Source organism: Ostrinia nubilalis, chromosome 1 (genome assembly GCF_963855985.1).
Source record: "Ostrinia nubilalis chromosome 1, ilOstNubi1.1, whole genome shotgun sequence".
Classification (NCBI taxonomy): domain Eukaryota; kingdom Metazoa; phylum Arthropoda; class Insecta; order Lepidoptera; family Crambidae; genus Ostrinia; species Ostrinia nubilalis.
Window position 1 is genome coordinate 8,989,777 of NC_087088.1, and position 13,690 is coordinate 9,003,466.

Below are 13,690 nucleotides of genomic sequence, written 5' to 3' on the forward strand. Positions count from 1 at the left end.
CCACAAGAAAGGCAAAGGCTCGGAAATTCTCACTGGGATAAGACCACAAATGAGGCATATCCGACAGAAAACTGAAATCTCTGGTGGTTTCATTTTTCGTAGAGCCGATTGTCTTTCTTTATAGTAGACCTGAATTAAGTGAAGTGGAAAGTACGACGTCCAACAAGGTGGAATGATGATAATATACGCTTTATTGAAGTCCCCGTCACCGGTTGGGAAAGTATAGGTAACAGAGGTGGTAAATTATGGCCAGTGATGAAAACCCATAGGCTAAAGTTAATGAAATGAACTTAAGACCACATTATTACAAGCATAATTTGAGATAAGATTGGAAAGTCTCTTTATATAAAAAAATAGGATTTATCGCATTAAAACCAACAGGGCGACATCTAACGTTGAAACAATCAACTTCACAGGCATGTTCACTGTGCATAACGAACTGTGCATTACAATCCACATGCTAACTGTTCTAATACACTCATGTGTTGAACTGCACCGTTACTAGATGGCGTTACCATTCCTTCGTAAACTTGTTCATAGCTGAATTTCAGTATTAAAGTTATTTTTATGGATTCTAATATCAACTATAACTAGGTACCTATCTTTTGTATCGTTTTTATCTAACTTATCCTGGAATTTTAATTTCATTTTCGTAATGACATGGACTTAATCATTCAGACGTATTTAAAATTAGTAGGTACAAGACATACTCATATTTTAACCATCGATTATTTTAATATTAATATGTTTATTGACAATATAATGATACGTGAATGATAAACTGATAAGTGTGAGAACGATAACAAAACAATAATCAATGTCAGTGAATTAGATAAGTAGCACTTGATAAATGCAAACTGAATACAAATGAGATATAACCAGTTACTACATAAATAGAAAGTAAAGAGTATCAGTATAATATCCTAGTTATTTAAATATAATACATTCTCTATCTTTAGAATAAGAATATAAATAAAGAGAAATTACAAAATCCTTAGAGGTTTACTCAGAAAACTCAGTCAAGAATGTCAAATTAAAATAAGTAGATGTGACTTAAGTAAACTTAACAATCAAGAATCTGACCACAATATTTCTAATGAATAATGCGAGGGAAAGTTTATCGATTCGCATCTTAAACATTGATAGAGATAGCTAAGCGTATAATTTCCAACGCTCCAACGAAAGCGAATTAGTGTAAGCAAGCAAGCACACACGGCACATGCCACGAATGGCCGCGATCTCCTGGCGGGATGTGTAAGAAGTCTGTTGAACCGTAAACACGATGAAAGATATTATAAAGATGTAGCCTACATCTTACATGGGCCTAGCTATCCGCTCTAAACATAAACAAAAGTAGTGTAATCAAAAACATGTTTAGAAACATTTTCCGAGTAATTACCCACCAGAGTTATTTTCAGTGAATTATTCTGTTCAAAGACCGGCTTTCTTTCAAATTTTCGTAGAACTGGTTAATTAAATTCAAATTAATATGAAATATACGAAAATAACTAGTCTCTCCGTTGGTAACAAAGATTAATTTCGGTATAATTGAAGTCCGTTTAATATTTTCTAAATGTTGTATTTTCCACATTGGAAACCGGAGCGTTAAAAATATGGTTCATAATAAAATACAGTTCAATTTGGCAGAATATATCTAATACTTTTCTAAAGTTTGGTTTTTTGGTGTATGCTAAAGTTATTCCCCAATGCTTGTATTGTAGACATGTATAAAGTAACTTAATAGTGCCAACCAATCTACCATGCAGTTAAATGCAAAGGATTGTCTATTAAACGTCAGTAAACATTGCTAAATCGAAACATATGATGATTGCGCCGGCATGCAGGCCGTTGGCACGCTTCATTAAAGAACTTGTGCTCCAGAATTTACATAGAGTTTCCAATCCCGAGCCTCGGAATTCTTTCAGTCTTGAAGTTTTCAGAATTATCAGTAATTCAAGTTATTTTTTGCAGAATGAAATTTTTGATTGGGTCTAGAACTCGTCAGTATCCAAAACTCCGAATACATCCGTTTACTCCGAATAAATCAGGCTTCGGAATATAATTTTATCAGCTTTTGGTTTCGTCTTCGAACATAAGCCTCCTCTTCAACCTTCCACTGACTTCTGTCCCCGACCACTTGCATCCAGTTTATTCCAGCCTGTCGCCGGATGTCATCTGTCCATCTTTTAGGCGGTCTTCCTTTGGCGCGGATGACATTGCGGGATACTCTAGTCTTTCTAGCCCAGCGATGGTGGTTCATCCGAACAAATTGACCCGTGGCCAGCCCATCTCCATTTACGGCTCTCAATCTCTTCCACCACGTCGATGAACCCTGTATTTTCTCTGATCCACTCGTTTCTCTTGTAATCTTATTTTGAGTAGACTAGAAGTGTTTTCTGTCTCTTATATTCTTTTTTTTTTTGTTTTCAAAAAGATTATTAGCAATTTGTATTGCACAAATTACTAATAGTCCCGTTAGCCCCTCGTGGTAAGCTAAATAAGCTTGTGTTACGAGTGGTCACCAAAATAGTCGAGCGGCGGTGGGATTCGAACCCGCGTTTCTCGGATCTCGAGTCGGCCACTGCGACCCCTTCACCGTTCGGCTATCGTGGCTATAAAATTGCACAACGAGCAATGGAGATGCCGAATATAATTTAAAAAATATGCTCTTCGTAATGAATGATAAATGATGGCAGGCCCTTAAGTACTTAGTTATCTGCTTACATACCTAAAAGTGTAGATAAGAGCTGGCTTGTTAATATGTGTGCACATTAACGACGATAAAGCTATTTAGGTTACTGCAGAACCAGTGTGGTTGACCATAGCTTTGTATTTGTTAAAATGGCCGCGTCTCTACTACATATAAGGAAAACATAGTACATTCCTGTAGGTACATGTAATTAACATATCAATGTTTAAACCAAGCTAAGCGTTATTAATTACCAACCTGTCATGAAGAACAGACATAGTATTTACAATAGTTGCATTAAGATGCCTATGTAACCAACCAATAATTATTCTTGGATAAACTAACTATATTCGTGATTTATCACTAGCTATGAATACAAGGCAGTACTTGCCGAACGTGCCGTTTAGCCAAACAGGCACGTGCGATAGCACCAACAGGCAATGTTTCTAAAACAACCCCAATACACAAAGCGCTCTACATTAACAAGTCCACAGTTCGTCGAAATTAAACTGGATCGAAAATAGATTTCACCTTATGTGGGAGAAGAGAAGGTAAATCAAGACTACCAAGAATTCATTTAATTTATAGTGCAAAACCAAATGCTGGCCTATTACAAAAACAAACAAGCCGTAAAATAAAGGCATTACAACACTGCCTAATGAACGTCCCACAATTGAACGATTACTATCTTTTCTATAGACGCCGCAGAATTATGAAGTTTCAAAGGAAATCCTACGCAAGGTTGATGAATGATTCGAACGCTCGCCCACAAAACTCGAGTGCCAAAGAATTATACAAGTATAGTTCTCCATTACACGTAAAGAACATGTCAATGCCAGGCTTCATGGTATGCCATTAGGTACGTACGTATTAGTCATTAAACCACTACATTAGTTTGCCTGTATGGTTCGATGAGGAAAACTACTAGAGATGTACTCGTGTAAAACTATTTATGTGAGCAATTGGACGTTAATTAGGTATATTATTACAAATCAACCAGACAAAGACAATTTTCAAATTTTTGGACTTCCATTTGAAATAATATATTAATTCGCATATTATTTTTTAACGTGATCGTCAATAAATAAGGCCGGTTAAGTGAGTGTTTTCACCGCGCTCATGAAAAATATTGAAGCTGTCAAATCCGAGATCATTTTACACTTTACTATCATTAACGCAGGTATATGTATACCTTATATCCCGACAATATTTTCCTAATATGTGTAAATGTAAGGAAAATATTTCCTATAGGTACGTGTCTAAAATAATTTTGTTGTTATGATGACTATACCGCCTACAGTTATGGAAATACATGAAGTTTAATTAACAATTTTAGAAGTTTATATCTACAGATACGTCTTCAAAAACGGCGATTAGTGATAGACAATTATACTATCTCTACAATGTTTCTTACCTGTTCCTTGCTCCCATTATTAGGTTTATAGCGAGCCAAAACCGGCCTATTCCTCGATCTATTTAACGGAGAATCTGACACAGAAGTCATTGCTTATCACTGAAATGACGTTGCAGCACACAGTTCACTTTCACAGATTTTAACTGTTATTTTTATTTATTAATTGTTTTATGAAATTACAGCCGCAGTCAAGAAGGAAACATACTGCTACGGTTACAGCAATACACTAGCAAACGCGATAGCACATTTTTCCGTCGACAAATCACATCCGGAGGAGTGTAGAGCTCGCCCGGCTGAATCAACCGCGCCTGTTTCGCTAAATACTACAGTTGATAAAGCTTTATGGTATCTAATGAACAAACACTGGTGTGACTCATTGGATTTCAAAGATTTACAAAACCCTTGCAAATCAATAGATTTGCTTTTAATTAAATACGTAATCAACGATGCATTCCACGTGCTTTACCATTTAGTTACTGGCCAGTGAAGCAAAAATAGTCACATCGGTTCATTGGAATGGAAAGGAATACGCACACAAATATAGTGCAACTGAGGGAACGCGCGCGACAAACTCCTGTGGAATGCTCCTAAAGATCGAATAATAAATTTAAACAATGCTATGTTCACTTTGCAACGACCGCACAACGATTGCAAATTCGCTTACTGAAACGACGATAGCAAGTTGCGAGAAGCAATGGATAACGAACGCGTTCGTCACTGCAATCGGCGGCGATGTGCAAGTGTCGCGCTGGTCGGGCCCGGCCTCAGGGATCGCCGATATCGGTGTCACGGTGCTTGCTGGGTGCCCGCCACCCAGCCCAGGGCCGAATAGCGGTCGCGAATTCCTACTCGTAATTCAAACAACGCACGCAACAAATACGTGCTCAGTGGACAAACGGTCCTGGCGACCTAATAACTCACACCGATATCGCTCATTGGAAATTATAACAACGCATAACAAGAGCCTATCCCTAATGAGAGACTTGTGGACAATAACGTGAACGAGATCTCACAATCACACCTTTTATTTGATTTTAAAAAACTGCGGCATTTATCACTGATGGTTTTAGATAGAATAAAAACTTGTACTCACCGCTACATTTTGAAGTTCACCAATGAATCAGGACATGAAACAATAAACATATTTTTCAAAAATGCACATTTAATAAAATATACAAAAACTCTACTTCCACAACAGCACACTACAAAGTGTAAGCAAATTATTCCGACTTAGTTATGTTGTCAGTTTAGCACTAATAGTTTTAGTGAGTTCGAAAGTAGGGCGCAGCACTTGTAGTTAATTTATTAACTTAAATCACAACGTACCTAGACAAGGGAGACAACATGTACCTACGTCCTCAAGACTGTCTGTACTCATGTATTCTACTTCCATTAACGTTATTGATGAAAACCGATTGATACTTTATCAAACAATAAAATAATAAATTGAATTTACTAAATGGCACGCACGTACGTATGGTATAGTAAGACATACTGCTGTAAATTATGGAACGATTCAGTGAATCACTAGACCTGTATGCTGCTGGCATTGTTTTTAAATCCCGATTGTTTTCAATGTCGAACACGCCGTACACATTGATGAAAGAAATTAAACAAATGATGACGTGACCAATCAAACATCAATAACATAAATAACTTTCACAAGTAGGGTTATTTTGAAGAATGAATAGTATGTCACGAAGGTCTTAGTAGAATTTGTAAACATGGAAATCTTAGGTTTCAAAATTTCCATCAAGCCAAATTAAATAAGAAAATAAAATCAAATTATAAATCTTACAGGATGAGTGGCAAGGAGTTTCCACCGTTTCCATTGTAGATCCTTTTCCTTACTTAGTTTCCGTTGCTATTTTCCAATAGGTGGCGATTTCATAATTGTTTAAGTAAATCTGTTACAGTTGACTTCATTCCACCTCGCGGCAAGTTTTTATAGAAAATTTCGATGTGTTTGTTAGCAAACAAACGACGAAAGAACATCGACCGGTTACCGACAAATATTGACAGTTGGATATCCGAATTTTGAATAGAAAGAAAGGTACAGCTCAGACGCACGACTAGAATGATGTTTACGTCTGCGAGATAAGTGTGCGTTGCGGTGACGAAGAGCAGCCGGTGTGAGCGTACGCGGGAACTGAGCTGCATTTGCGGGCGAACACAGCGCAATTGCACCACAAGCTATTTCAATACATACAGAGAATTCGCAAGTCGACAGATTCCGTTGCGTCGAGGTGGTCACTGGCCACGCGCCCTTTGAGGTCAAACATCTTGCATGCACTTATTTCAGTACTGTACAAGTGTACATTATGTATCATCAAGAAGACAACCGCGATGATACAAGTGATGATGTTACTCACTTTCTGATCACGTGACTTGGAGTGAAAGCTAATTTTGATGTCGTTAGACATAATCACAAAGTTGAATAAGTTTATGCATCTAATAAGCAAAATCCTAAGAGATAAACTTCAAAAACTTGAGTTGAAGGTAATTTCTCAAGGCCAAAACAAAAAAAGCTCAATTTCTTACAAGTCTGTATTGGGACAATTTGGTAATGATAATTCAAATTCAAATATTTTATTCAGTACATAGGACCTTTCCAGGGCACGTATACGAGTCCCAAATATGCATAATAGCTAACTAAGAAGTTTTCTCTTACAGGATTCAAACTTGCGACCACTGGCATTATCGGCAGTTGGCACATCTGCCCGCGCAAAAAATCGTAATTTACTCATTGTTATTTTGTTATTATGATATTTTAAAAAGCGCGTAGGTTTATCATTTTGTTATTGCAATGCAATAAAAGAAGGTCAGATTCATGAACACAATACACCGCAGTTCAATCAATTCAATCTAGAATGATGATCAATTAGTTTAATGAGGACTTTGGTCCGCTGCAGTTATCGGTAGCCATAAAATGTGATAAAACCGGGTAAAATGATCAATTAAACGCTGTCGCAGCAATCTCATTTATTTATTGATATTGACAACTACATAGCTTCTGCTGCGGCTTCGCACGCGTGAATTACGGTCTTTCACAGAGTATCACGTTCACGCGCCAAGTAGTTAGTGTTAACGAATGACTTAATTAACTTAATCTACCTTTTATTGGTAAAATTTAAAACATTCGCCGACCTGAATCAACTCTTTCGAGGGTTCATACTTAAGCGTCATTTCAGAACTTTTTTATGCAGCAAAATGCCGGTACATATTTTTCTGCATTCACACCTGATGTTAAGTGAGAAGTGAGATGCAGTCTAGGATGGTAATCACGCACCATTCACGCCTATTCACTCTAGCCTTGAAGATGCCCGGATTGTGGTGATCGGGAGAGACAGCAGTGAATTCCAGTCCTTAGTAGAGTTAGCGAAACACAGGTTGGAATTTCGATATTGTAGAGATAGTACGCTAACCTGTTTCCGGTTCCCCGGTGATGGATGGTCTTTAGAAACTAGACTTGTTGCAGTACATTGTCTTCTTCTTCGTCATTTATGTGAATAGTGTGCTTGCGAATAGTAAAATCTCTGATGTTAGCTAGACTTTTCAACCACCGATACGCTCACAGAGCTACGGCAAGACGGTGTCGATTACATAGAGAGTCGCGACGTCATGGCGGTCAGGTTCCGTACCGGGATGGGGTCACACGCTCCGTGAGCACGAGACAATGAGCCTCATACGGAGTAACAATGTTATGTATAGTAAATAAAGAGTTTTGTAGATTAATAAGAATATAAAAGGTACCAACTGACCAGGTGACAGGACTCTAGGAAAGCTTTGAGAATGGATGGTTGTTCACTACTCCTTGAAAATTGTACAAACTACTATTTATAGAAATCCACGGGAGCGAAACTGTGGTCAGAAGCTAATCTTAAGGCGATTAGAGTCCTCAATGACCTTGGGCGTTTGACCTTCACGCCGCGCGAAACACCCGCGCACCCCGCACGAAAACTCCGATTTGACATCGATCAAAATTACACGGGCATAGGTAGATACAGAATAGAAGCTCTTTTTTCATGACATTACTGCCTATTATTTTAAACTTGAATTGATGAACCTTGATGTCGGTGTCATTTAACTCAGGCGTAAAGGTATTTAATAAATATAACACAATCCATGAACATTTAGTACGGGATATTTTTTTTTATTTTATTAAATATTTTCGTAAATTTTCTATAATGTTTTTGTCGGTTCAGCCGTTCTCGAAATTTGAACATGTAATATGTAGGTAACTTCGGGTGGAATCTTGCAAGCTGAATTTGTTAGACCAACTTCCTGACGACAACTGTAGGTATTGGAACACATAGTAGTATTGTCTATGGTTTAAAAAAGCAAATGTTTCTTCTTTTGTCTATTGTCATTCTCTTTGTGTCACTTATATGAAGAATAAACTGAAAATGTGTTTAATCTCGTCTTTTTATTAGAAATCCTTCAACAGCTGATTGAGTTAAAATTTTAGATATACATGTAATTCGGATGACAATGCAATATTGTGATGACATGGAGTCGATCTGATGATAGAGCTGGAATGCCAGTGGCCCCATAGCAACTCCGGGATTAAACGATTCCATCGAGTTTAGGCTCGTTTGATTTGTATTTATTTATTTATATAAGTAAGTAATATTATGTAAGTAAGCTACTTTAAAAATCACGAGTACCTACCTACTTCAATTCTCAAAGACAAACAGGGTCTGATGATGGAGCTGGAATGTGGCCGTAGGAGTAGGCTAGTTTCTTAAAAAAACACTTTTAGTCCGTCAATTACACTATCAAAAAATATTGGACACGGGATATTTTTATTTGTCAACAAACAAGTAATTACGAAGTTATGATGCGATGAAATTCCGCGTGACGTCACAAATCGCAACAATTTTAAGCACGCCTTAACGTCATGGGCCTCTTCTGAACTTTGGCGCGCTTTATCTCTTTAAATTTTCATAACTTTAAAAAAGTGAAAAATACATTTAAAGTATTTTTTTGGTAAGTTGACCGACGACTAATTCAAACTCTTGCTTTACCCAGGAAACATCCCTATTCTTCGAAATTATTACGAGCTACATAACGAAAAATCTTTGCTACTACGCCGCAACAAATTCCGCATCATAAATAAAAAAATAAATTAAAAGAAAAAACCTTTTTTTTAAAACAAGTTTTTGTATGCTAATAATTTTAGTTTCATGACATGCTCCCAAAACTCATCATCTTATAAGAGGATTTCAGTTTTTATCGACGAAACTTTTTAATTATTATAGCCTATAGGTACGTTTCATGGTTAGGTAATTTAGGGAAGTTTATTTGCACTTAACATGAAAAATATGGTATCAATGTACTGTGTACCTATGCACCTTCAGTGGCAACAACAAGGTCTATGATTGAGTACCTATAGTCTACTAAAGGCATGAAATAAATTAATTTTCACCAAAAATTAAAACCAACTGCAAAACGAATCACCATAAACCCAGCATTAACTTCTTTTTAAAATATAACCGACTTCAAATGCGTGAACACAAAAAAACCTAAAAATTAAAAAAAATTGATAATACCTATTCAACAAAAAAATAATCGTTCAAATTGGTTCATAATCGGCGGAGATATTGCGTATAAAAAAGTTCATCCCCAATTTTCCACCCTTGGCGGTGAAATATTTTATTCAAATTCGCATGAAACCACCCTTTTGATAATACCTATTCAACAAAAAAATTATCGTTCAAATTGGTTTATAATCGGCGGAGATATTGCGTATAAAAAAGTTCATCCCCAATTTTCCACCCTTGGGGGTTGTTTTTATTATTATTAAATTTAAATGGGACCACCCTTGAGGTATTACCTATACGCCGAAAAAAGATTTGTTCAAATCGGTTCATAATTGACGGAGTTATCGCGTAACAAACATAGAAAAAAAAAAACATACGGGTCGAATTGAGAACCTCCTCCTTTTTTTGAAGTCGGTTGAAAAGGTAGGCTGTCACCGACTCCGAAAATATCAATCATGATATACGGGCATTTGTAATCAGTATCCACATTTTTTAATAAGCTCTATAGAACAATAAAATTTATCAATACCACTTTATCTTATTTTTTTTAACTGTGGTATTTTCGCGAAGAAACATATTATTGAAAATCTAATTCTAAATGACCCATTTGCGCCGAGCCTAAGTATGAAAAATATAAATTGTTTTCTTCACGTAAATCGATTAAGTTAGGTACTGATTCTGACTCGCTCCTAATTTGGATACTGATTGCAAAGGCCTAATAAATAAATAACGGAATATATTTTCAACTTTTACTTATCTAGTCCCGTTTTTTTTTTGGAGTCGATTTTTTTACACTAATAGATTCTATTTAGGTAGATAATAGCGTCCGAACATGCCTTAATTCAATCGTATCGTCTGACTGAACGTGCTCTATGAACAACTCTGACATAAAAACTATTGTGAAACAAAGACTAGGTTGCACCATCTTATTTTAAATTTGACAAAAGTCAAAAATCTGTCAAACTCCATACAAAAAAACACCGGTTATCGCCAAAGCTACGGTCAAAGTTAGGTCATGTCAGGTGGTGCAACTCAGCCAAAGAAAAAATTCATTTTGATCGCTAATGTCAGTTTGCAGCGAGTGACACAACCTCCCCGTCTGAAGGCCAGCGGCCGACTGCCGCCCGCACCCCGCGAAGGCCCCCTCAACAGCAAAACGTTCGGAATTTATCAAAAGTAAAATTTATGAATGAAAGTGATGTTCGATTGAAAAACGCAACGTGTCATTTAAAGATTAAAGAATTCCTAATCTATTCGTGCAAAAATCTTTTAAATTAACATAGCCCTTTTGGAGGAGTAGGGAATTTAAGTAAAAAATCGATGTCCCGTATTTATTTTTTTAATCCAAAACAAAGAGACGTAGCGAAAATTCAAACGTCACAAATGTAGTCCTTGAACTGTTGTATAACATATATTTTTTTCAACTATTTCTGTCCAGCAGTAAAAGAGGAGTAGGCTTTACAAAATGCCCATTTGACGCGGATTGAGGACTCTAATCGCCTTAAACATAATGTAGGTAACAAATTTTATTAAAAAATTAATTAACTGCAAATATTAACCGTTACACATTAGTATCGTTTGTGAAAAATATCAAGATAAAATATAATACTAACAAAAATAAAGAATATAATGTGGTGCATCAGCGGACCAGTTTTTATAACTTCTCTCTCTTTTGTTGAACCCCTTGATTAGTTTTGTATTTTTAAAATATTGTTTGTTTATTATCACACTTATTAATAATGCTTTAATTTGATATTATCCATCATCATCATCATCATCATTTCAGCCATAGGATGTCCACTACTGAACATAGGTCTCCCCCAATGATTTCCATATTGACTGGTTGGTAGCAGCCTGCATCCATCCCAATGATAGATAATGATACATTAACTGTCTGTAATTTATTCATTAGACCATTCTAATGAGCTCACACACTAAAATCTCTTATAAGACGGAGATTGGTTGGGTAAGCTGCAGATTGAAGTAATATTCTTGCACCAGGTTATGGATATTTATTTATTTATATTAGGAAGACCAGGGTTTATATGATTTACATGTTCTTGTAATAGCAATGAAGTGGAAATTTGTAATTAATCAAACCTGTTAATGTTATCTCATTTCTTTCTTAGTAACAAAAATAGCTAGTAAAAAAATAATCTATTTTAGAGAGCTCTCGAACAAATGACCATTTAAAATTAAATATTATTATCACTCTCCAGAATCTAAGTATTATGCCACAAACAAACTATAGGTAGAATGTCCAACTCAGGTAAATATAATTTTAAACTGTATCACTCAAACTCAAGAAAATAATGGCAGTAATTACGAATTATTAAAAAAATATATTTTAACAATCTAAATAATACACAAAAAAATCATGTTTATGTTAAACATTTGTGTGGCTGTACACAAGCACTGTACACAAGCCGGTGTTCTCTTTTATATTTGTTAATACTAAGGTTACATTATTAAATAATCGCTGATAAATGTGATTAATTTTAAACTTTTACCTCGACTGTCGGAATTATTAATAACAACCGGTTATTATTCATAAATTTCAATTTATCACATTTACCGTAACATATACGGGCATTTCTCCACTAAATGGAAAATCGCTGTCCCAAGCTAAATTTATGTAGTAAACCTTAAAATTTCTCAGGTTTTTGTATCAATACCGACATAGAATTAGGTATTCTTAGCATGACATAGCATATTTAGTAATTTAATCATAGAATATTCGAATAAATAACCTCAAACGTTTCAAATCACAGTCCCCTGGTACGTCCCTTTTCCAGAATTACACATATTGTTACAAATGTTTATTATATTGCTGTTGATATTTGAAAAAAAAATATCCAAATACATTAACAATAACAGTTAGCATCTTATTACATCACAAACAATGTTTACAATATAATTTTAATCAAAATATCCTTCTGAGAATGCTGTCCTCAAATTATTAAAACATTCCCCTGTTAAAATTTTAAAACCGATTTAAAGTCATATTTAGTTTTGGCGCAAAGCACTTAGATCGCGAAACGGAACGCAATAGGTGTTAAGGTTGTTCAGTTGTGTAGCTAGTGGCCAGCCGCTATTTTGTTTAATGCTACTACTGCGTCATCTGGTGAACCACGCGTCTCGGAAGTCAGTGAAAACATTCCCCTGGTGAGCCTTTTTTTTACTATTTTAAGAGTTTTAATAACGACAATTTGTTTAAATTAATTAATCTTCTAGTATGTAGCCACATAAGTTGCGTTTATTTTAATGTTTTTAAATGATATTGTTTTATGAAGTATTCACGTAAAAATAACATTCCCCTGGCGAACATTCCCCTGTCATTTCATAGCACAGGGTACTGTTCATACCACAGGGGACTGTTCATACTACTGTTTTCCTAGGTTTTGACCACTAAAATAACGTCTTTTTAGTAGGTATTATCTCAAAATTTCACTGAAAAAGAAGCTACGCGAAACATGAGAAGAATTTCTAGAACAAAAACGTATAGCTGTGCAATTATGATATCATCGACTTGAAACATTACCCTACAAGAAAAATTGAAAAAAAGAAGAAAAAAGTAAAACTTTAATTAAAATCAGTTAAAGATATGAGTTGTCGTGAGCATAAGGCTGTAAAAAAGGTTTGGAGGGAGCACTGTGCTAAGTTTCGTGCAAAAAAGAAAGTCATGAAGACATAACAAATAATTTGTGTTTCTTTACGAGATCGAATCAGAAATGAGGAGATCCGTAAACGAACTAAAGTCGGTGACATAGCCCGACGGATTAGCAAGCTGAAGTGGCAATAGGAAGGCACATAGTACGCAGAACTGATGGCCCATCGGCAGCAAGGTTCTGTAGTGGAGGCCGCGTGGACGTCCCACGCTGCGTTTTACGGTACACAAGGTGGACCGACGACATTATAAAGGTAGTAGGAAGGCGCTGGACGCAGGCCGCTACGAATCGATCAACATGGAAGTCTTTGAGGGAGGCCTATGTTCAGCAGTGGACGTCCTATGGCTGAAATGATTATGATGATAATGAACAAATA